This window comes from Melozone crissalis, unplaced genomic scaffold (assembly GCF_028551555.1).
Source record: "Melozone crissalis strain CALT ecotype California unplaced genomic scaffold, PUWL_Pcris_2 ptg000027l_1, whole genome shotgun sequence".
Taxonomy (NCBI): Eukaryota; Metazoa; Chordata; class Aves; order Passeriformes; family Passerellidae; genus Melozone; species Melozone crissalis.
The window spans coordinates 19,149,718-19,172,790 of NW_026535805.1; the positions used below are offsets into that span (position 1 = coordinate 19,149,718).

Sequence of the window (23,073 nt, forward strand, 5' to 3'; positions counted from 1 at the left end):
CTCTTGAAGCAAATCTTTTGTGCTTTCTCGGTGCTTGCCTCTGAACTTGCTCCTGGGTGTTTACAGGGGACGGCAGAGCGTGGTGTTTGCAGTGAAACCTGGCAGGAGAGCCTGTTGCAGAGAATGTCAAGGTCATTTCATGAAGCTGTGGCCTGTGCTTAGAAAGACTCGAACCCTGGCTGCAGAGGAGTCCATAATTAGCAGCCCCAGGGGATGTGGACGAGTGTTGGGAGGGAGGCTAATTGTAGACTGGCTGTCTCCTTGGCCTTCAGCAGCTCCCGTGAAGCGAGGAGCGGTGTGCTCAGCCAAGCACCAAGCGTGTCCTAGGGAAAGGTAATTCCTCCCTGGCCTGCCTGGACCCGTCCCTATAAACAACAAGAGCTCCACGGGGAGCGCAGTGCTGCAGATTTCATGGAAAAAAAAAAGGCTCTGTGGGTTGGAGGTGCATGCTAGCCACACAGAAGGGTTTTTTGAGAGACAACACACAACCATGTGTGTCTACATGACAGAGTCCACGAGTCCCTGCTCTGCCTCAGAGGGCTTGGGGGATCAGCTACTCCCTCCCCATTTGTGTACCATGGTGAAGTGCCAACCCCTGCACCCCAGTGTGTGATATCCTCCCCTTGCACATGGCAAGCACTGTGCCCAAAGCTGGATGAAGCCCCGTGTGCCTGCACACACCAAGGAGAGCTGGTGTTACACCTAGCCCTCTGCCACCTCCCCATATGCTCCAGGAGACATCCTCCCCCTTCCTCTCCACATACTTTTAACTCAGCTCATTTCAAACACTTTATTAGCATGACAAGCTAAACAAGTTTTGACGAAGGGGAAGGGAGGCAGAGCCCCTTGAGTCTTGGTCTGAGGCTGACACAGTGACTCCAGCCTTTGCTTCCCATGGGGTTTTGCCTTGCATTGGAGCAGCCGTCCTGCCTGTCAGGCACATTCTCTCCACTCCTTCACCAAGGTAAATCACTGGTCCAGGAGGGCCCTTCAGTCTCTGCTGCACAGCAGCACTCATGCTGGATTTAGCACCCAGTGGAGTGAAGAATTTACAGTGAGCTTTGGTGAGGCTGAGGTGAGGCTGCCAGGAGGAAAAACTGTGCAGTGCTGGGGCAGCTCCTTCTGTAGGGGGCTGACCTCGAGGAGCTGTGGTGTGGGTCCCAGCTGGGAACTGAGTTTTTCTGGAAAAAATACCCTGAACAAGGTCACAGCCCAATACCTGGTCCCTTGCAGAGCCCTGCAACTTTGCAGAGAATAGTTGGAGGCACCTGTACAGGGCTCAGTGCAAGAGCTGGGATCGTGGCATGGAGCTGGCGGTGAGCAGAGAAATGAGTGGGATGCCACAAACAAATACTTGAGGTCAGAAAATCCCAATTTCAGCTGCCTGCCCCCAGGAGTGATGCAGCCAGCACAAAGTGAGTGCAAAGAGCACGAACACACCACTGCCAGGCTCTGCTTTCTGTGCCTCATGTGGAAATACTGCACCTCAGCAAGAGCTCACTGTGGCTGCACAATTTTGTGGCTGGTTAGAAATGGCCAGTAGGGGTCACTGATATATATTTAATTAATTCTATTTTTATACACACACCTTTATAAATATACAGAAGACTTGCATAGGCAGCAATTGTAATGGGCGAGCGTTGATGTGCAGCATATCCTTCAAGCACAGAGGCTGGGGGAAAGTGCCCCTGTGTATGTCTGAAACACCAGTGTGTAAGTCGTGCTCTGCTCTAACCCGTGATGGCATGAAACCACCGAGCTGTGCCAAGCACCCAGGTGCTGCAATGGTGGATTTTTGTCATTGTTCTCCAGTTCTGCCTTCATCTTCTGTTTCATATTCACAGAGGTGCTTTGAGAGAGATTCAAAAGATACAGAGATTCAAGCCTTGAGGGCAGGATATTGTGTCTGCTTGTCTTTCTGTGCAGTGCCCAGCACAGCTACATCCCAGCCACAGTGGGTGCCTTTGGGGAATCCCAGAAGACAAACAGCATTTTGGGTTGGGTTGGGTCAGCACTGTTTTGTTCTTCAGCCACTGATGCTAGGGAATGTGTTTGCTTGTGAAAAGACTCCAGTGGTTTTTTGAGGGTTGAATCTCTATTAAACTCAAAATTGAGTCCCAGCCCTCACTCTTACGTGGTGGGATGGCCTGAACTATACACGTGGGTATGTTTTTAGCAACTGTTTTATTGGCGGGTTAGCTGTATTTGTCTGGTAGGTGTATGCTCCAGGCATACTGGCAGAGTGTGCTTGGCTGTCCAACTCGGCATCCACAGACTTGTTTGACTGTCACAGGCTGGCAGTATTTCAGTGATCTTATTGTTCCTGAAATGCTGTTAGTTTTGAGTGCTGAGCTCCTCTTGTATTGGCTTATCCCAGAGTGAAAACTCTCCTCAAACTGTCTCAGGTCTTTTGGTTTTGGTGGGCTCTTCCATCCAATAAACATCTTTTGCCTATGAGGCTTTCCCAGCTGATGTCTACCGGGGAATCCTCTGTGCAACTGGAGTTAGAGAAGTAGCTGAGGAGGCAAGTGTTTCATAGGGGTCCCTTCACCACTGCAACTCTCAGGCAGGTGACAGCCTCCAAGTCAGCCACCAAGGGGCTGTCCAGCACCCGCCATCTTCCTCACTTGGCCAGGTTTGATGGAAAACTTGAGAGGACCAAGCCTGCACTGCCTTCTTCTGGTGGGGAGACATTATTTCTGGCATCTCCTTTTTCACTAGCCAAGACCATAGGCACTTCAGAGGGATTTGTCCTTCCACAGGGTGGCACCTGCCCCTCCAGGGGTTCCTTTTATTCAGTTACAAGGGTCTATATAAAGTGCTGCCAGCTGGAAAGTATTTTGAAGAGATTCCTCCCTGCTCTTCACTAAGGGTCATAAATTCAGCTGGTATTTGAGAGAATCTCAAATGTACTTCCAGGACTGTTTGCTGAGGGCTTTACATCCGCCAGAGGCCCCTTAAAATAAAAGGATTATTGGGAGTCAAGTGTTAGATTACCTGGTGCTTGTTAATTGAACTTCAGAGGCTTTAGCGAGCAACTGGCTCTAGCAGGGAGCTGCACTTTGGTATTAATGGTGTTGTATAAATGAATCTAATGTAACCCAGCGTCATGCTTCTGCATCATGTCACAGTTCTGGGCTCAGGCAATGCTGATCCAGCTCACAGGCATACCGGATACGGGGAAAGGCAGGGCGGATGTGTGTGGAGAGGAAGCAGGATTGGGAACCAAGGCCTTTGTGATCTGAGGGAAGAGTGTTTTTTGGTGCTTGGAGCTGGTGACTGGTGCTCAGCCAGCCTAAGTTGAGTTCCTGTCTCCCTTTGGTGGTCTGACCTTGACATCTGATTTTGAGAAGAGTTGAGTTTAATGGAAGCAGTGAATGACAAGACTGTCTGCAAATCGGCCTCTCTTCTTCATTCAGGACTTATTTCACCAGGACTTGCCAAAAGTTTGAAGATCCTACTCTGACAAATCACTAAAAGAGAGCAAAGTACTCTAATCATTGCTGCCATCAGTGCTCACCCACGGAAACCTGAACAGAGCGCAGCTGTGAAGGCTCCAGGGCAGCAAGGCCCGGTGGAAACGAGAAACCTCATCAGCTATGAAAATTTCATCAGCTGGCGCTGTGGAAGCAAGAATCTGGAAGTACAGAGCAGATGGGCAGCCTGGATTCTTGGAGTCATTGTCCTTCTGCTTGTTATCTGACTCCAGCACAGGGAGGATTTGGAGAATTTATGGGGGCACAAGTACCGAAGGCTTTCTTGAAATATCCCTGGCTGACGCGCGGTGTGCTGCAGACGGCACTTGCTGGGCGCTTGGCAGATGTTTTTGCACAATATTGCCAAGGTCATGGAAGTGGGGTCCTGCTGAGCACCTGTCTTTCATTGTGTAAGAGAGGGGACCATTTGGGCAGAGTGTGCAGTACTGTGAGCCTGGTACTCCCTGAATGTAAATCTGAAGGCTTTGTAAATGTAGTAGTATGATGAAGAACATCATGTGAGCTCTATCAGGACTTTTCTGAACCGGGCAAATTTCCTCAGAACTAGGCTCCATTGTTTACTGTGTGAATCATCAATTCATGAGATGTTTGTGAAAGAAAGGATAACAGGAAATGGAAGCAGTAGGTGAGTAAGTCTATGCACTGGGCATGAAAAGCAATGGAAAAAGTACCTGTCTGCACTCAGAGTTGAATAAATGGGATGATTTGGTTAGAAATTAAAATGTACTGATTTTTCAAAGACCCAAGACTAGAACAAGGCAGTGGAAGATTTTGCAAATGAATACCAAAGAACATTCACAAATTGTGTCAGGGTTTGACTAGCTCTTGCCTGGCACACGCTGTCCTCAGCACCTCTCCTTTAAGAAGCAGGCAGTTGTCCTTGGGGGGTTTCAGGTGGGTTTCTCCATTTACTACTCCGCCTTTCTGCCCCCCTCTCCACCTGCTCCCACGGCTGGGTTTCTATTTCCCTAGCGACAGGCTGGGATACGCCCCAGGCTGTCGGGTCATTTCTCGGGACACGTAGGAAGGGGCAGGAGCAGCTCCTGGCCCCCGGCACTGACAGCGACAGCTCCCGTCCAGCCGCCCCTCAGGGTGTTTCTAGGTCCCGGGGCAAGCGGGAAGGAGGAGGAGCGGTTCCCAGCTCCCGTCCCGCCGTCCCTCAGGGTGTTCCCAGCTCCCGGGGCAGGCGGGAAGGCGCAGTTCTCGGCTCCCGGCCCCCGGCACTGACAGCGGCAGCAGCTCCGCTCCCGTCCCGTCCCGCCGCCCCTCGCGCTGCCGGGACCGCCCGGGACCGCCCCGCCCCGCCCCGCCCCGCCCCCCGCGCGTGCCGTCCGATGACGCAGCAGCGCCGCGACGTGGGGATTCCGCCGGATTACCCGGCGTGCCCTGCGGCAAAATGGCGGCCTGAGGCGAGAGAGCGGGGCCGGGGCCGGGCGGGGGCAAAGTTTGGGGCGGGCCCGAGGCGGGGCCGAACCGGGGCCGAACCGGCCGCAAAGTCACTGGGACCCCTGGTGGAGCCGAGCCCGACCGGGTCAGAGCCGGGCTGGGGCTCCGGGGGCGGGGAGCGGGTAGCGCGACCGGCTGGGGACGAAGCCCCGGGCGAGGCCCCTGCGCTCCTGGGCCTCTGCGGGCTCCGGACGGCGCCCAGCGAGCGGGGTGGGCCTTTCTGGCCACGTGTGTGCGAGGAATTGTAGAGTTCCCCGAGGACAGCGGGTTCGGGCGGGTCGCACCGTGGCCGGGGGGGCTCAGGCAGGCCGGGCGGGGGCCGGGCGCGGGGGGACGGCGGGGCCCCGGGCAGGGACGGGCTCCGTGGGGAAGGGGGTGATGTCCCTGCCTCAGCCATCGGGGCGTTACCGAGCGCTTCTCCCGGGGAGACACCCGTGTCAGCGAGCAGCGCAGGCACGGGGTCGGCAGGCAGGACCTGGTGCGCGCAGGTGTAGCTGTTTCTGAGCGATGGAGAGTTGGGTGCTGTGATGGGGAGCTGGGTGGTGTGGGGGGATGAGAAAGCAGCATCTCTGCAGGGAGTAGGAGCTGCAAAGTGGAGCAAGTCTGGGCCAGCTGGTGTGTTAAAGAGCCGGAGTGTAACTGGCAGAGGCCGGGTTGGAAGGGAAGAATCAGCATTCCTCTGGTGTCAGACTCGGCAAGGGTTAATGGGAAATTCTTTGCCAGCCTGGGCATCTTCTCAAGGGCCGCTTCCCCCTGTAGCAGTGTGCAGCCTCTGGGAACGTGGGGGGACTTTAAAGGAAAACAGGTGAACAGTAAATGCTGTACTGCTTCTGACTCTGAGCTTGAGCACTCTGCCTAGAGCAGAGTAAAGGGCTGAGTGCTAATACACAGATTTTTGGGTGTGCATGAGGTTGCATTGGTAGGCATCAGGGTGTGCAAATGATACACAAATCTGGCAAGGCTGAGAATGACCTAGATCTGAGAGATGCCAGGTGGATCTTGTCCACTGAAAAGAATCATCCATCACAGGAAGATAGTTCTGTGCCAGTGAAAACTTTTCAGAGCTATGCATTTCTGTTTTACAGATTCAGAGAAGGAACTGGGATAAAGGGCCTCTATAAAATGAAGCCATGAATCCTCGCTGAATCTTCAGAGAGCAGGTAAGAAAGCCAGGAATGATCTGATGCTGAGTCAGACTGTGTTCTTCTTGTCCCACTACCTGAATTTTTTGAGAACGTGTGAACCACATACCTGAAGCAGTGGCCCTCTTTGTGGTGTTCTCTACATCATAGTAGGCCTGTGTTGCCAGAGTTGAGAGGCCAGGGGTGTCAGTGAAATGGGAGTGACCCTGAGAAATTCAGCAAGAGCTTCTGCAAAGAAAGGTTCAATTAAAGATGTAAGCCAGTGCTCCTGACGTGCCATCTGGGAAAGCAATCTTTAATGTGCTCTATCAGTGCCAAAGTAGCCATGCTGTCTGTATCGTTCACAAGGGATCTGCCCGGCCCTAATCCAGATGAAATCCTTTCTGGTGATCCTGCTCTTGCAATAATGGCAGTGTCAAAGCTAGCGGATTCTGGTGGCCCTCTGTTCTGTCAGGTTATTTGTTTCCACACAAATATTAGCTGTTCCTGTGATGGGTGGTGCAGGTGCACCTGAGCTCACTGTTGGGATCCAGTTGAGAGGAGCAGCTGTTTGGTACCCAGCAGCTGTTTTTGATTGTACACTGTCAGATCACCTTTATAGCAACTCCTTGCTCTCTTCTTCACTTCCTAGTGGATCACTGCAGAAAGCACCTGTATCCATCCCAGCAGTGCTTTGCATACAGTGTGGTTTAGCTTCTGGGTGTTAAATCAGCACTTCAGCTACCAGGTCTTAGCTGTGGTATCAAGAGGAGTTTTTCATTCCTTCCCAGGCACCCAGTGCTCTTGGAATCCTGTGAATGCATTTCAGCAGGGCCAGTGGAGTTCCAAAGGGCAGCCCATGGTTATCTTCATCTTTAATATTAACAAGGCACTGGGTCAGGAGGGGATGAGTTACTTGCCAAGACCTGTTGCCTCTTCACTCTCCAAACCAGCTTTCTGAACTAAAGATGACCTTGTGTGCTTTTCCACTCTGTTTCAAGTTGTTTGTTGGCTGCTGCTAAGTCACTTGCTTTGCAGCCAACAAACCCTCAGCTCTTATCTCTGCCATCCACCCTAAATAGAGTCATGGCATAGCTTGTCAGGGAGATAGGCTAGAGCCTTGAAAAAGGTGTAGTCTTTTGCAAGTCTGCCTGCTTCTTGTCTCAGAGCAGAACAAATCAAGTCAGATGGACAAAGGATTTTTGTTTGGCTTGCTGGTCTGAATGGTATCAGAACTGGCTTGGAAAAAGGGCTTGTGGCAGCTGCTGTGGCATATAAAGTGTTTTTATAAAGGCAAAGAAAGCCAAGCTATTTGAGAGGTAGCAAAGAAAACAAGTTTTAGTAAAATGTAAGTATTTTTTGGTAGTTGATTTGATGCTTGTGAGTCTTAGAGGCTGATAGTTTTTCTGAAGGTGAGCTCCTTAACCTGTTAAAATGTCTGCTATGTTTTATGGAGAATCCACTGAAAACTGGATTCTGAGATTTCCATGTGTCACCAATCTACAGTGTAGAGCCAGGAAGCAGTTCTGGAGGTTGTGTCCTGACTAATTTACTGTGTTTGGTGTTTGTTGGCACGGGCCTCGCCTCTCTAGCACAGAGTGACAACAGAACTCTCTGCCTTACGTGTTGCTGGGGGAAATGCAACATGTAGAGGTCTCAAATGAGCCTGCATGTGAGGGTAGGATTCCTCTGCTAATAAATGAGGATCTGGCTTGACACCTTTGTGATTCATCTTGGTCCTTTTACTGGGCTTGTCAGGATCTGGAGTTCTCATAATAGAGCAGATTTTCTTGATAATTTGACTTGATTAATGCTTTGAGTGTAAATTTAAGGTCCTGAAACTGGGTATATTCATCTCCTTGCTCTGGAGGGTTTTTGGTTGGGAAGGTGCCTCCTTTCTGTATGACACCCTGAGCTGTGGAGAGAGAGTGCTTGTTGGCATTCAAGGCAGCTGTGTGTACTTCAGATCACTGGTAAATACCATCCTCTCTGAGATTCTTTTACGCAGGACTGCAGAGGAACTATGTGTGTAACCCATGCAAACAGGACAAATGCCTTAGGGCATGGAATCATCCATCCTGTTTCCCTGCCAGTTCCCCTACCTGAGGGCTTTTCCTTAGATCTAGATTGGCTGAGTCTGTAACTGTAGTAGGAAGAATGTTACTTTTTAGAGTTGAAATACCTTTACAGCTGGTTGGAGGGGCAGGGCGATGTTATGGTCAGAAAGATACTTAATTTCTGCCACAGATTTATTGTGTTCAGATCATTACTGTTTCTTACTCTTCATTCTTTGCTTGGAAAAGGTTAACACCAGTCTTACCAGGGATTTGAGGATGAGCCCATCAGTGTGTAGATGCTTAGATACTGTGGTGTTGAATGCTTTAGTAAAGCTCAGTGGAGGAGAAATGAAAAGGGTATTTCAAGCTCTGACTTCAGAATGAAGCAGACCCCTGTGGGATCCATTGTGCTGTGTCTTCTGTGGCATGGTGAAGTTGCTGTGGAGTGCAGGTCAGGCCCTGCCTTGTTCAAGGCAAGTGGGCACTCTGAGACCTCACTGTTTTTGCCTTCCCAGGAACTATTCGCTTGTTTTGCTCACATCTAACCTTGCCTGAATATTTTTGACTTCTAGGATAGTTTTCTCTTTTTACTTTGTTGTTTGTTCCATTCTCAGAAACCGTGCTCTTCATTGTCAGGATGTTCATGTATGGTTTTATTCCAAGTATGCTCAGCCAGAGAGGGCCAGAAGCAGCAGCTTGCAGGATGTTTCATAGTTGGAATGACATGAGCCAGCCTCTCCGGAGTGTCCTCCTGGGACAAGCTGCTCTTAGGAAGGAAATGGCTTGGAAAACCATGTAGGAGTGTGAGAATAGCTTTGCAATGGTTGGAATGCAGTACAAGCATCACTTGGGTGGGCTCAGTTTTCCTCTGCTTTTCAACAATGCTGGGTGCCAAGCCTAAGGAAGACTGCTGCGCAGGGGTAAAGGAGCTGGAATGTATTCTTCAGTTGAGGTGAATGCAATTCAGTGAAACTGATAGGCATCAAACTGAATAATGATTTTAAAGTATTTTCACATGATGTCTAATCTGTGGAAATTCACTACCACATAATAGCGCTGAGGCTAAGAGCTGAGCGGGATTCAGAAAGATCAAGCACTTGGGAGTGGAAATGTTCAGACTTGCTGTAGTTAAAGAACTTGTTTTAGAAGGTGTATTTTTCAGACCTTACCCAATCTCTTAACATTTTGGAGAAATGGCAGTGTGTTCCATAATTGTCACTGAGGCTTCTTGCTCCAGCTACTAAACCACCTTAACGTATTGGTCTGTGTCAGGGGCAAGGTGTTGAATCACTTATGTGCTATGTTACGTTGCTGACCTTGCTTTTTGTGGTAACTGCATTAGGGGAAAAAAAAGCCCAACAAATCACTAACCAAAGAACAAATCCACAAAGCACTGCAGCTGCTCTGATTAGTCCTGGTAGTTGAGGATTTTAAGCTGGTGAAGAGCAGGGTCTGTGGAAAGATAGTGTGTTCCTAGAGGAGGACTGTCTTACTGATAAACCTGGAGGCTGCAGCTATTATCATTTCATGCTGAGTGGTCAGGCAGAGCACTTGCTGCTTCTTCCCTTTGTTTGTAAGAGGAGAAAGAATGTGTGGAGTTTGGCCTCTCCACGTTACAGTGTTGGTGTGGACTTTGGTCTGTAAGGTGTCCGAAAGGCAGGGCTTTAAGGCTGTTCAAGTGAGTTCTGGCATGTCGTAGCATGAGCCTCAGTGTACTAATGTCTGTGAAGACACTTTGTGTCCTGTGCTCATGTCCAGTCTGTTGAGGACCAGGAGAATTATCAGTGCTGCAAGTAGGTATAAATTCAATTTGCTGCCTAGGCTAGTAAAGATAAGTGGCAGTGGCATGAAGATATGTGTAAAAAGCTGTGTGTTTGTAATGTTCGCCTAAATGCAAGGGGAGCTGAAGGAAAGTGTCTGTGTATTTTCGGAGACAGAAGCACAAGATCCCTGTATGGGCCCTATGGGCTTCTTTGGGAACAACATGTGCTTTAGGGCACATGTCCTTAACCCTTTTGTGGCAGGGCTAACAGCTGAGAATAAACAGTTAGTGATTTTCATAGAAGTTTTGTGTTGCTGTTAAAGTGAAATGGTCAGGGTTGGAAAGTAAGTTTTCCTGCGAGGCTTAGGCTGTTTTTTAGGCAGAAAGTATCTGACCAGCTTCTGGTGGCAAGAGAGAACTGGTTTAAATTTTAGATTTTTTTTTTAAGGGTTAGCAAATTCAGACCTGAAAGTCCCACAGCAACTTCTATGTCTTTGGCTGAGTTCTGTATTTGTATTGGGAATGTTGTAGGAGTTATAACAGGATTTTCTTACTCTTGTGTTACAGTCTCAGTTGTCCAGCTGTGTTAATGTAACACTCATGCACAAATGGTTCTGAAATCAAAAGGGACAGATAAGGTAGTCTCTCTAACTATTGAGGAATTACACACAGGCTCATAAAAAGCCTTAGGCAAGTTTTACTTTATAGCATTTGTTTCAAAAGAATATAAGTTATTTTCCCAAGGTAATAATTAGATAATTGTTGTGGCTGTAAGGTTTTTGACCATTATTTTGGCATATGCTACTCAGAGTAACCGGTTTTGGTCCTTCATATGTCTTACTTCACAAGCTCTCTGCAGTTCTCAAAGATGCCTTGCTGCTCTGTCTCCTGCATCAGATTTCTTCCTGCAGCTTTAGTGTTCATTAGTGATGACTCTGCTGCTGCCCAGCAGGAAGATTAAAAATATTCTAGGGAGATGAGTTGAAATCTGGTCTCTCACAACTGAATAGTGATTGCAGTTAAAGCTACTGTTCTGGGGTTTTTTCCCCATGAGTATTTTATTTATATTTTTTTTCATTATGGAGAACTCTTCTCCCTTCTCTTTTATTGGTGGGAGATTCACACCCAGCATATTGTATGAAAAGCATTTTCAAATGGGGGAAAATGTGGAAAATGACAGGATGTTTGTGCTTAAAATTAAGTTGTTTTGAGTAACCTTTCTTGAGAATGGGCTTCAAGCTTACATCCTGCCTTTAAGCACATTTATTTTTCTGAGCAGAAAGTGTCTTGTGCACTAAAGTATGCAAAATATCTGTATTTCCCTTTTTAAATTGAGGCATCGCTTACACTACAGTTATGTGAATAGCGGGAGATGAAAACTTTGCTCGGAAGGGTTGTCTCAGGTAACTGCATTTTGCTAGAGATAACTCTGTTATTAGATGTCTGTGTAGGCACTCCATCCAATTTCTTCTATGACCGATGTGGAGAGTCATTTTTGGCACACGTCTCGTACCAGTTTGGTTTGATTCCTGAAAGCAAATCACCCTTGTTGGGCTGCAGAATTTTGGTAGATTCTATTTATAAGCATATTCATTTTTTCCATGATTAGATGATGCCTTTGCAAATAGGTCCCCAGGTGTATGTGAAATAGCTAGAACAGAATTCAGTGTCGTCAAGGCCCGAGCTGGATGGGGCTGTATTACTGTGCAGCTCCAGAGGTGATTTACTGCCTGACTGACAGCTCGCAATATAAACATTAGTCCAAGCATGATCTTGTCCCAAAGCCCCGCCTACGCAGGGAGCCGGGAGCCTTCCTGCCACGCGCCATAAATCCTTTATGGTTTGCTCATGCCCGTACGTTTGAGAAGCAGCTGTGCAGGGGGGATTAGCAGTTTGCAGAAGGCCCGTGCGGGGCTAAATTAGGGTCTCTTGCTTTGGTGGTGAATACCAGTGCTGGAATAGCAGGAGTGCTTCTCAGCAGTGGAAGGCAATTTACTCTGGGAATGGGGGTGGGTACAGCGTATCTGTGGGGGTGCAGCAGCCAGGAGAGAGCGTTGGGTTGCAATGCTCCAATTTGAGCTCTGAAGCCTGATTGATAGCTGCCCAGCACTGTGTGGGGTTGAACAAGTCATTGTTAGTTCTGTGGGTTTAACATTTTATTTATAGATTTATTATTTCTACGTCTTTTACACATATATATATAGAGACACGAAATGTGAGCCTACCTCTTCTGTCTCCTAGGAGCTGAAGGATGATAGAGTTTTTCAGTGTTTTTTTATGGTGTGAAGAGTGATTTCCCTTTTGCTAGCCCACAGTAGCAGAATCAAATGATATGCAAGGCCATTTGGGGCTTCACAACTAATTTTAAGCTTTTATAAGAAGTTTTACTGTGCCACTTGGATTTACTACAGCTTTGCAACTTCAGCTCCCAAAGGAAAACTATTTTTGTGCTGGCTGCGATAATTTAAATTACCTCCTGGAGCTTCTAATGACTAACTCGTGTTTATGGTGAAAGCTTCCATTTATCCAAACCCTGAAAGCACATTCTGTTTTGTAATATAACTCTAAGTGAATTGATGCCTTATATCAATGGCAACTGCATTGGAGCCCAAAGTCAATTGGTACCATCAAGTCTTGCTGTAATGAAAAGAATATGCAAGTTTTGCTGTACAGATGGGACTAGGCAGTACAGTTCAGAGATCTGTGTGCTGGCTGAAGGACCAGCTGCTGAGTAAAGCACATACTAGTAGATCATTTTCAACTGGGCTGGTTACTCATTAAGGAATTCTTTCTTGGGTGGGTTGGGTAAGAATCCAGGTGGAATGTGTCAGCAGGGTGTCCCCTCTATATACATCAGCTGAACATGAGCGCTTCCAGACTGTACCGTGAGCATCCACGGGGCCATGGGCAAAGACAGTGGGCTCTGGATAAAGCAGGTGTTTGTTTCCAATACGACACAATTAGGAGACTTCATACTATTTTATTGAAGCTTCTCCATGGGCTTCTCTCTCAAGTAAGACCATATTCCTGGAGCTTTTTGCTGTGCTCGCTTCTGTTGGAGGTTTGGGGACAGTAGCTGGAAGGGCTGATCCTAGGCTTATTTTTCTTACTGCTCTTGGTGAAAGGCTTCATCTGCTGAGATGGAGGCCAGATAGCACCAAATGTATTTGTGGCTGTTTGTGTGGGCATTTTGAGATTTGGAAGGCACTTTGCTAATGAGCTGTAGGTCATTTCATGTCAGATTGGCTGAGTTTCCATTCAGCTGGGTCTTTGTTGCGGCAATGCATATGGACTGTGTATGTTTGGGGATCCCTATTACCTATCTCAGATGGAGAGGGCTTTCCTCCTCTTTGCTACCTCCTCTCTCCCCACAAGAAAAAAATCCTCCCCTGGAGAGCTGTTAACCTCCAGATTGAATTAGATGTTTGGCTGTTACTTATGTAGACCTTTCAGATGTATACAGAGGTTAGAGAGGGGCGTGGATATGTGATTGTATTTGAGCTTTCCCTCCTTCTCCGTGTTTTTGATACTGAAGTTGGAATTCACCCTTCCCTTTCCCCGGGAACTGATGTGAAGGAATTGCTGTCACCCAGAGCAAAGCTCAATCCTCTTTGCCTCGAGGCCCTGCCCCTCCAGGTTAGGACTTTGCCTGACTTCTACGGGCAGCAGTTTCTTTAGGAGCTTTTGTTACGTGAGTTTTGTGGTGTGGGTCTGAGGGGTGCTACTGTTCAGGGCAGTGGAAATCTCAACTCGGCCACGACAGGGAAGGAGAGGAATAGAGTTAGTACACTTAACTCATCCCCCCCACACCCTCCTTTCTTCCCTGTTTCCTCACCTGCCCAGCTGTGTAGTAGGTTAGCAGTACGTGTCTGTTCTTATTCTTATGAAAGTAGACTTTGTTCTCTGAAGACTGCTAATCATGCCCCATGGGGGTGTAATCAGTTATAAGGTATTTAATACGGTGCAGGCGGGAACAGGCTGCCTGGCCGGGCTGGCAGATTGCAACACCACAATTATAAAGGGCCCCTTTCCCCCACTCACCCACCCACCGGTGGCAGCATGAGGGTACCTTGAAACAGTATTGAGTCTATGAAAAGTCAAGATGTAGTGGGGGGTGGGAGAGGAGAGGCTGTAGAGGCAGCTCCTATTCTGGGAAACAGGCAGACCTACATTCTGTGAGAGCTGCAGCCATTGCAGGTTGCACTGTTGAGACTTGTGGAGTTCGGGCGCCGTCACCATCGAAGTGGATTGCACAGGGATGGCCCTTGGCAGTGTGTACAACAGCAGGGGCTTCTGTCCTGTTTGAAATGGGTTTTCTTTTGGTGGCTGGGGCTGGAGAGGTAGGGAGTGGTTAGAAGGGGAGAAGCCCATTCTCCTGCATGCTGTGATTTACACACCTAATCTGTAAATCCTGCCAGGCTTCTATTTATATCTTTGGATATAAATCTATTGGTAAATTTGGCCTTCCATGCCTCATTCTTTCAAGTACTGGAGCTACTGCAGCTTATGAAGGGAACAGGTAGCCTGAGGCCTTGAATTTCAACAGGCATGAGAAAGTCTACTGGACCTCAGTCTGGTCTGGTCTTGTTACTTAATATCAGATTATTTGCCTCTGTGAGGGCCTTGAAATGCACATGTGGGGTGTGGAGCAGCTGGGCCGCAAGCCTTATAAATCATCCCTGCTCCAGCAGCCTGCTAGATGCATGGGTATGTCTCTGGAGCTTCTGGCTACATTGACCTTTCCCCTTTGAGGTTCCCTAGAGGTTACAGTGTTTCAGCCCTTAATTGGTTCTCTCTGAATTTCCTGACGCTGTTTTGTGTCTGTAAGGTTCAAGTCAGATATATTTCTGCTGCAGTGCTCTTGAGAGTGTTGGTTTTCCTGTTTGGTGCTGGGAGAGCACTGGCTATTGAGTCTCAGAGTTAGTCCTTAGCACTGGGATGGATTTTTAAAGTTTTCAGGAGTGGGTTGTTTAGTTGTGTTGCACAGAGTAAGTGCAGATTCACAGTGTGGGGAGTTCACAATATAGTCTTGAGAATTCTGCTGACAGTTTCACATCTGAGGCATCCTTCAGAGTAACCATATTTTGAGAATGTGAATTCTTTGGAAAAGCTTTAGGACTTGTAGGAGTGCCACATGAAGGAGGAATAATGTTTTTTTCTGACTAGAGCTCTTTGCAGCTCTAAAATGATGAGGTTCTGAGATAAGAGATTACCTGATGTCTTGGGTATTTGTACATTAAGTTTTTCTTCTCTTGATCACTGAAATGACCCGGTGTCAGTGCTGTAATGGAAGAATGTTGTACAGTGAAGGTCAAATCTGTGTGTATGGGCAGTGGAGACAAGCCTTTACAGAAGGATTTTGGGGTAATGAGGAAGTGCCTCCATCCCAGAAGAGCTCCTTGACTTAAGATAGGATGGTTTTCTAGGGGTAGAAAAAGACCTGGATCCTTCCAAGCATTCCTTTTGCCCAAAGTCAACTTCTTATTCAGCCCTGCCCCCTCAGCTCAAGAGGTCTCAGTGTTATATTTGTCCCTTGTCTTGGAGGAAGAGTCGGGGAAATTCCCTTCCCAGGTTAGTGCACAGAGCTGTTCCTGCCCTGGACTGTGGCTACTTTCCAGCCCGGGTGACAGCACTTCTCCCTGTGCCTTGCATGCCCGATTGAGAGCTCTCCTGCCTTGCTCTGTTTCTCTTGTCCCATTGGCTCGAGAAATTGCCTGCAGAACTTGACCCCCCCACAAATGTATTCGGGGCTGGAGCTGCCCTTGGGGTGCTGACAGCGGCCGTGCAGGCTGTGTGGGAGGGAGCATGGCGGGTGTCAGCAGGGCGAGTGTGTGGGCTTGCTACTTGTTTTCCTTCTCTGCCTGATGAGGAATGCAATGTGTTTGCCTTCCTTGGCCTGTGGTTGCAGCCGCATTCCTGCAGTGGGAGTCAGCGCGGCGGCGGGCGGCGTGCTGTTCATGCCCCGTGGCTACATGCTTTCAGCTCCACATCAAAGGCGTATTTTGTGTGTAGCTTGTGCCATTCCTGGCCACACCTGGTGGCCTGCAGGCATGCAGGAGGTGGAGTCTGGCTGTGTTTGCAGATGGCATTCAGGGTTCAGACTTTTTGCTTGTGGAAAAGCTGGAGCTGAATCCATGCTAAACAACCCCAGGAATGCACTGGAAGAGTTGAGCGGCACAGTCACTCCAGGGGCATGTCCTAGCAGCAATGTTTCCTTTATAGCTGCAGCAAAATAACTCATGCCTGCTTCTCCAAAGGAACTGACTGTTTGCTTGGGTGTGTTGTAGGGTTTAATTTACACCGATAAGGCCAATTAAGGTTGGTTGGTCCCCCCTGCAGCCAGTGTGCTCTTGGCAATCAGTAGATGATTGAGCGGTTCGTGCTATGCAGCTCTCTGCTCAGTGCACAAGATGTCTGCCTGGAGATGGAATGGCTCTGGGATTTAACCCGGGCAGGAGTGCTTCCCCCAGTCACTGGGTAAAGGTTCTGTTCCAACTTCTTCTGGAAAATCTTTCTTTTTCTAGCTGGTACCCCAAGAGCTGAGGACAGGAAGTTTGCTGGAGGATGGCAAATCAGGATGTAGCTGTTATTTTGGGATCCTTGACATGATATCTGTTTTGAGAAATAGTCACTAGTCTGCTATGCAAGCCGTCCTTGTCCTCTATGCAAGTCTTTCACTTGCCTGGCACAGAGGCTTGTGGAAGTACTAGCAGATCATCTTCTGTGTTCTGGGTAAGCCCTGGACTGTTCATTACCCCATTTGCTTGGCTCTTCTGCAGTTTCCCTTTTGGTGATTTCTAGTAGCCTGAAATGCTGTGACCTGTCAGTCATCTCCTTATTAAAGTTAGTCTTCTGCAGAAGACCTCCCTACTGCCATCCTTGGGTAGTAGCAGGAATGAAAGAATTTGCTCTCAGAAGTTCTCTGGCTGTATAGCTTAGTTTTGGCTTTTTAGCTGTTGCCACACTCACCCCATGAGTCACTGCCGAGCTCGCTGCAAAGAGGTCCATGCCACCCTCTCTCCAGAAGGCTGTGTCACTTTTCAAAGCAGGATCTCAGTGGTAGGTGTTTAAGGGAATGTTACTTGTTCCAAGGCTCATAGCATTGTGAAACAGTTGGAAATTATTCACATTGGGCTCTCTTCTCTTTTGCTTCATGTAAACTGTGCGTTGCATTTCAAACTAGTTGCCACTGACTCCATACGTGACTATTAGGGCTTGGATGCTGAGAGAGTGTGTTGTCTGTATCTTCATTTTCCTTCCTCTGTTCTGTAGTGGCAGACTGGACAGACAATATGCCCTGCAGCAACAGGAGGTGGTAGCAAAATATAAGTAAGTCTAAAATCAGGTTACTGATAGAACATTAAAGTGTGTGTAATCATTGCCATACTGCCCGTTTCAGCTTTGTCATGCAATGGCAAATGCACGGGCTATGGCTTCAAAGATGGATCTCTTGTTTACATACTGCTTCTGCTGACACTTTCCAGTTGCCAGGAAAGGAGTGAGGGAGTAAGAATGAAATAGATGTGATGTTGGCCAAGGAGGAAGTACAGATGATTATTGGCCTTTTTCCATCCTGTCAGTGAGTTTTAATATGTTGTGAGAGAAAGTCACTAAGTCCCTGTTTTGGCTTCCCTGCTCCGGACTTCAAGGCTGTAGGAATGCGGGCCTCTGTGCTCCTGTATCCGGGCAGTGTGTTCCTCTGGCTAGAGCTGTAACCCTCCCGAGTAGCTAGATCTCCCCCTGGTGGAACAGAGAGCAGAAGGCACTGCTGCGGCTGGGCGGTAAAACTGGGAGTCTGTCTGATCCTGGGCACCTTGAGCCGGCAGCAGATGTGGTGTTTGTCCAGTTGAGACATTCCTTAGTCCAGAGTCACAGAGCAGCAGAGCCGAGCTCCTGCAGCTGCATGAAGCCGAGGCGTGAGTGAACAGCTCACTAGTGAGCAACACCTTGTCTGTGCAACATCTGCCTGGCTGTGTGCTGGCATTCCTCCACGGCCTTTGCCCTTAGATTAGCAGTGAGCTGCTGGCTCTTGGGGTTCTTGTCTGACACTTGACAAAAAAAAGGTACCTGGAATGTGGTGGTTTGCTTTCTTTAAGCTATCTGGGGTTTATTAGTCCTCAGTTAGAGCCCCTTTGAGGATAGGTGATTTCATTTGTAGCTCAACTGTTTCTCATTCCCTGCTTGCTCTCTGAAGAGCTGCATAGGGTTTACTTATGGGGGATCTACAGGAGGGAGCCCTGGGTAGGGGAGGAAATTGTGTGTGTAGCATTACTAAAAAGGAGTGGTTTTCCTTAACCTTAGAATCATAAATGGACTTGTGCTATCCCAAAGGACAGCAGTGGTAAAGGCATTTCAGTTTTACAAGAGCAATACCAGGCAGGGGATGTGGAGAGGCTGACCTTGTGGTAAAACTGAAGTGATGGGCCTTTGCTGCAATTGCCCCTTGAGACAATTGATGCTCATAATTAGCTCCGGCTGAAGGGCAGCGCTGGTGCTAGCAATGATGACAGATGTGGAGGGAGGCAGTTAATGGGAACTCTCTCTGACTCATCTGCCACAAGGAGAAGTTGTGTCTGAGGGAAGAGCTGAAGCAACCCAGCTTGGTCACAAGTGGGGAATCTGTGGTTATCCCCCTCCAAGGGAGGAAGGTGGACTAGGAGGTACACTGCAGTATGTACAGAGGGACAAGCAGTGCAGGCACTGCTGGTGACAGGCAGCTTCCCTGTGCAGGGCAGGGGCTGGAGGTGTGAGTCCCCTCTGCTGTGGCTGGGATCCTGCTCTTGAAAGGAGTGACTGGAGCCCAGGGGAGCAGGGAGAGAGGAGCTGCAGTCAGTTGCGTGCTTTACACAGGTCATCAGGGAAAGATAGATGGGTGGATCTGTTTGTTTTTCCTAAGCTGGATTAAGCCATGTTATATTTCTGTGACTGAACTCAGAATGAAATCTCTCAGTAATTCTGTGGTGCTGAAGACTAAGAGAATCATTAAAAAACCCAACCAAAACAAAAAACCCCAAACCAAACAAATGAGGCAAACTGAAGCAGATTAACTACAGGACCACACCAAAAAAAGAGACAAGAAGCTCCAGGGTTACATGCTGCTTCAGGAGCCATGCTGCTGTATTGTTGACAGAGTTGAGACAAGTTTTGTGCCTGTTCCTGCCCCTGGCTCAGGCTCTGCATCTGCTAGGCCAAAAGCATGGGTTTGAAAGCCATCTCCTTGTTTGCCTTTGTTGCCTGTTGATTTGACTACTGCCAGTGTGTACAGGAGTGGATGCTCTAACACTCAGCATTGTGCCTGGATACAGAGGCTGAGTGGAAGTCCATGTGGAATACTTGTTTTAGCCTCCAAAGGACACAGTGGCTGTGACATGGGTTAAGTGGGAGATCTCTGTGCCTGGTAGGAATCCTGCTTTGCCAAGGAGTCAGTAGCAATACCACTTGTAACCTCTGGGAAGAGAAAGGGCCAGGATGTAATCAGCTTTGGGAAAGGGCTGTGATGACCCCTTTTCTCTTTCATCCCTTTGGCTGGATAGTTTTACTCCTCAGACATCACTTTGCATCTCTCAGTGCTGCTCTGCTTTTCTCTGCCAGCTTCCTGTAACTTATTGCTCATTGTAGGTAGTGCAAGGTTCAGGCAGCTTGGTTGAGGAGCACCCCACTGCTGCCCTCACACAGCCCTGGTGTCACTGGTTCCACTTCATTATGCTGACTGCTGTATGTATTCAGTGCCACAGAGATCATAAAATATTTCTGTGCTAGATCTTCTCTGATGAATAGCACAGAGAATGTCTCGAGTTCCCATGGCAATGCTTCTCTATGTGCTTCTGTCATCAGAGAAAGAGGGACTTCCAGATAATGAAGATTTGAAGATTTTGTCTGAGAAAGGGGATGGTGGTGAAGCTGCATATAATTTGTTTGCCTGCCTTTGGATGTGCCTCTGACTGATACATAATCTGGAAAAAGAGGAAGCTGACATTTGGCTAATGGCAGGGATGGCCTGTGTCGTGCGCGGTACAGCTGGACCCCTGGACATGCTTAACTGTTCAGCTACAGATGCAGCTGCACAATCACCCAACAGTTAAGCCTGTACCATTCTCTGCCTCTCATATCTGACCATCTGCTAGGGAAAAGCTAATTAAACCAAACCCATTCTTGCTGGGATTAAACCCCAGCAGCAGAAAAAATTGAGTATAGTGCAAATATTGTTCTACTACTGGATCAGGGCTGCTGCTTTATTTGTTCTTATAAAGAATTGCAGCTATTCAACTCATTTGCTGTCAGGTAGGTGTTTAGCTCATGCACACTTTCCTCTCTATTTTCTACCCCAGATCAGATCATTCTTGTTTTAGGTGCAAGAAATAAGACTGTCTTGCTGATTTGGTTTTTTTTGCAGATCTTTCTTATGACAGCTGAGTCTGTTTTTCTTTAACTTTGCAACTTAATGAAAAACCAGTGCAGCAGACTGGTTTTTTGTCCTAGTGCCTCAATTCCTCTACTTACTTGTGGAAAGGAAATTGTTCCTACCTTCTTTGCATGTGTTTATGGTGACAGTGAATCCTAGACTTGGTGTGGGTCCACATAACTGTATAGTTACACCAGTGTGAAGCTGAGACTTAAGACCAGTTTATTGCAAAAATATATCTGAGACCCTTTGAGAATTGAAGTTTAAATCTTATAAAACCAAAAATGTGTAGGTTAGCAGCCAAACTTTTGTGTACCTATAATCTTTGCTGTCATGTGGTCTGGGCTTCAAAACAGCTCTTTCAAAAAAGAAAAAAAAAAGAAAATAAAATAACTTACAATTCAGGTTGATTTCAGGGCTGCCCTGTGTACTCACGTGACAGTTCACCACTTTATTAGAAGTTGTGGCACAATTTAGTTTCTGAAGGCCAGTGAGGGATTTAGTTCTCCTCCAGGGGTTCTGAGAGGTTCTTGATGATGTCTTTCTGTGCTAAACTTGGAAAATTTGCACTACAGAGGAAGTTAGTTCTACACATAGTAGCTCAGAGGCAGCAGTGGAAGGTGGCCCTGAGGAGAGAGAGAAATGGTTGTGTTGCTGGTATGGATGTGAAGAAGACTGGTAAGCTCAAAGAGACACAATTGAAAAAGCAGGTAGAAGTGAAAGAGTGCCAAGAGAATGAAGATAAATTTAATTTTGGTATCCAGGGGGAAGAGTTCGAATAGTTTTTAATGAGGAATGGAAAGAACACTACTAATTTTAGAATTGTTGAAATTTAATTTTGACAGATATGTTTCCTGGGAAAACACTGTGGGAACTGAGGAGATGAGTGATGATATTAGAGTGTGAGTTTGTAGCATGTTAGGTCTGTGACCTAGGATTTGGTTTGTGTCTGTGCTTGCCCCACAGTTAAGAGGAGAACATGTTGGTGGGAGAGGGTCAGTAGTGAGACTGTGCCTGGGGCAGTTGGATAACGTGCTCCAACTCCACATTCCAGCTGGCTCAGGTCAACTGTTGGTGAGCCATACCCTCAGGAATGGGCAAGTGGGGACCATTGGCTTCCCAGAACTGCTCCAGGGATGCTGGACATCAGCAAGCAGAAACTGTGTGGGAGTATGGAAAACAGTGTGCAGTGTGAGCATTTGTGATCACCTTTTCCATCTCGCTTGGGCAAAGTAGAGAAAATATTAAGTTGCACCGGTCTGAGCATTATTATGATGTTTATTTGGCATAGGATTAATAAAACTTTCAAGACATATGTCAATACCTTTAGTGTCTTAATATACCTTGTATAGTGTAGTTAGCTTATTTTGATTGTGAAAGAGGCCACACTGTTGTGGGTTTGGGGGGTTTTGGAAGAAAAAACCTCAAACCAAACACAAAACCAACAAAACCCGTGGGAGTAGAAAAGTGCAAAAAAGGGTTAACGTCAATATCAGTAAGGATTTTGCCATTGCAGGGAAGTTGTACTGATTTAACTTAATCAGATTAGAGACAGCTGTGATTATATTAGTGCAGCATTCCTGTATAGGCATCCTTAATTTGGTTTGTGTCTTGTATCTGTCTATTTAACTTAAGTTGTTTCAATGTAAAGTGCTCTTAAACTGAATTAAGAACATTTGCCCAGGAGCGTTATACTGCTTTATATTATTTTCTAAGTCAATTTAATTTAGTACAGTGTATATGTAGACAAGACCTTGGGGAAAAAGCTGATCCTTTTTATTACTTGCTGAACAGTCTGTCATGTTTGGCTGCAGCCATGTGATCATGGAATGAAAGAGCCTGTTGTGGTGCATGTTGGTGGAGGATGGGGGAACTGATCATTGTAGCCTTTGTACAGCTCGGTCATTCTTAGCTGTAGTGTTCAATTAAAGTAGGTTGATCCTCCTTGTAAGTGAGGCCTTTTTCTGTCTAGAGCAGATGTGAGACCCCTGTAATGTTAAGTTTTGTCCTCTGCCTGCCAATGAAAGTACCTGCAATGTGGTTGGTGTCCTGTCTGTTCAGTCAGCAAAAGCAACATCTTAAAACCTGGCACAAATGTTTAATGCTTGAAAAAACTCAGATGGCTGAGCAGGTTTGAGCTGAATTTTGCTATTTTTCTTCATCCATCGCTTGAAATAAACGTCACCCAATTTTGATGCTGTTTCTTTCCTGGTCTGTCTCCGAACAGTATGTGCCACCTGCTATATGTGGTGACTTACTTATACACATACAGAACTTATGGCCAAGGAATAAGTAAGTACTGCAGATGTCAGTTCTCTTTCTGGTTGAAAAGGATAAATCTAGTCAATACATCTTGTGTTCTGCTTGCTGGTAAAGGCTCTGTGGGAACAAAACTGGCATGTGAATTACTCTGTGAGCGTGGTTGTGGTGATAGCATTTCAGAATAAAGCTGACTGCTGTAAACAGCCATTTTATTTTTTGAATTTGTTTTTGTCAGCACCTGCAAGTATTAGGGCTGGACTTAGCGCCTCCTCAGCATTGCAGATGCTCTGTAGGCTAGGTCACTGTAACAACTTGTCCATCTGTCCTCTGTAAATAATGCAAATAATGTGCTCTGCTCCATTGTCCCACTGTGTAGATAGTGCACAGTGTGTCAGCCATCTGTGCATCACTGAGCCTGGGACAGAGGGCACGTTTTGGAGAGAGGATTGTGGCAAGTGGAGCGTTGAATGCTCCAGCAATGCAGCGTTCTCTGGCATTACTGTATCAGTGCTAGAGGGGCAGCTCA

The 23,073-nt window shown here is 47.3% G+C and overlaps 1 protein-coding gene across 3 annotated transcripts in view; it reads left to right on the plus strand.

Moving 5' to 3' along the window:
• The first annotated feature begins 4,942 nt into the window (after nucleotides 1-4,942).
• The window catches only part of TJAP1 (tight junction associated protein 1), a 40,124-nt gene continuing 21,993 nt past the window's right edge, over nucleotides 4,943-23,073 (plus strand). For 2 of the 3 annotated variants that reach the window (XM_054280163.1, XM_054280165.1), the window contains exons 1-2: nucleotides 4,943-5,028; nucleotides 6,029-6,103. The gene's annotated coding sequence lies outside the window, so the exon portion shown is untranslated. Of the gene's footprint in view, nucleotides 5,029-6,028; nucleotides 6,104-22,512; nucleotides 22,578-23,073 lie in introns of all 3 variants that reach the window. The other variant, XM_054280164.1, reaches the window with a different exon arrangement.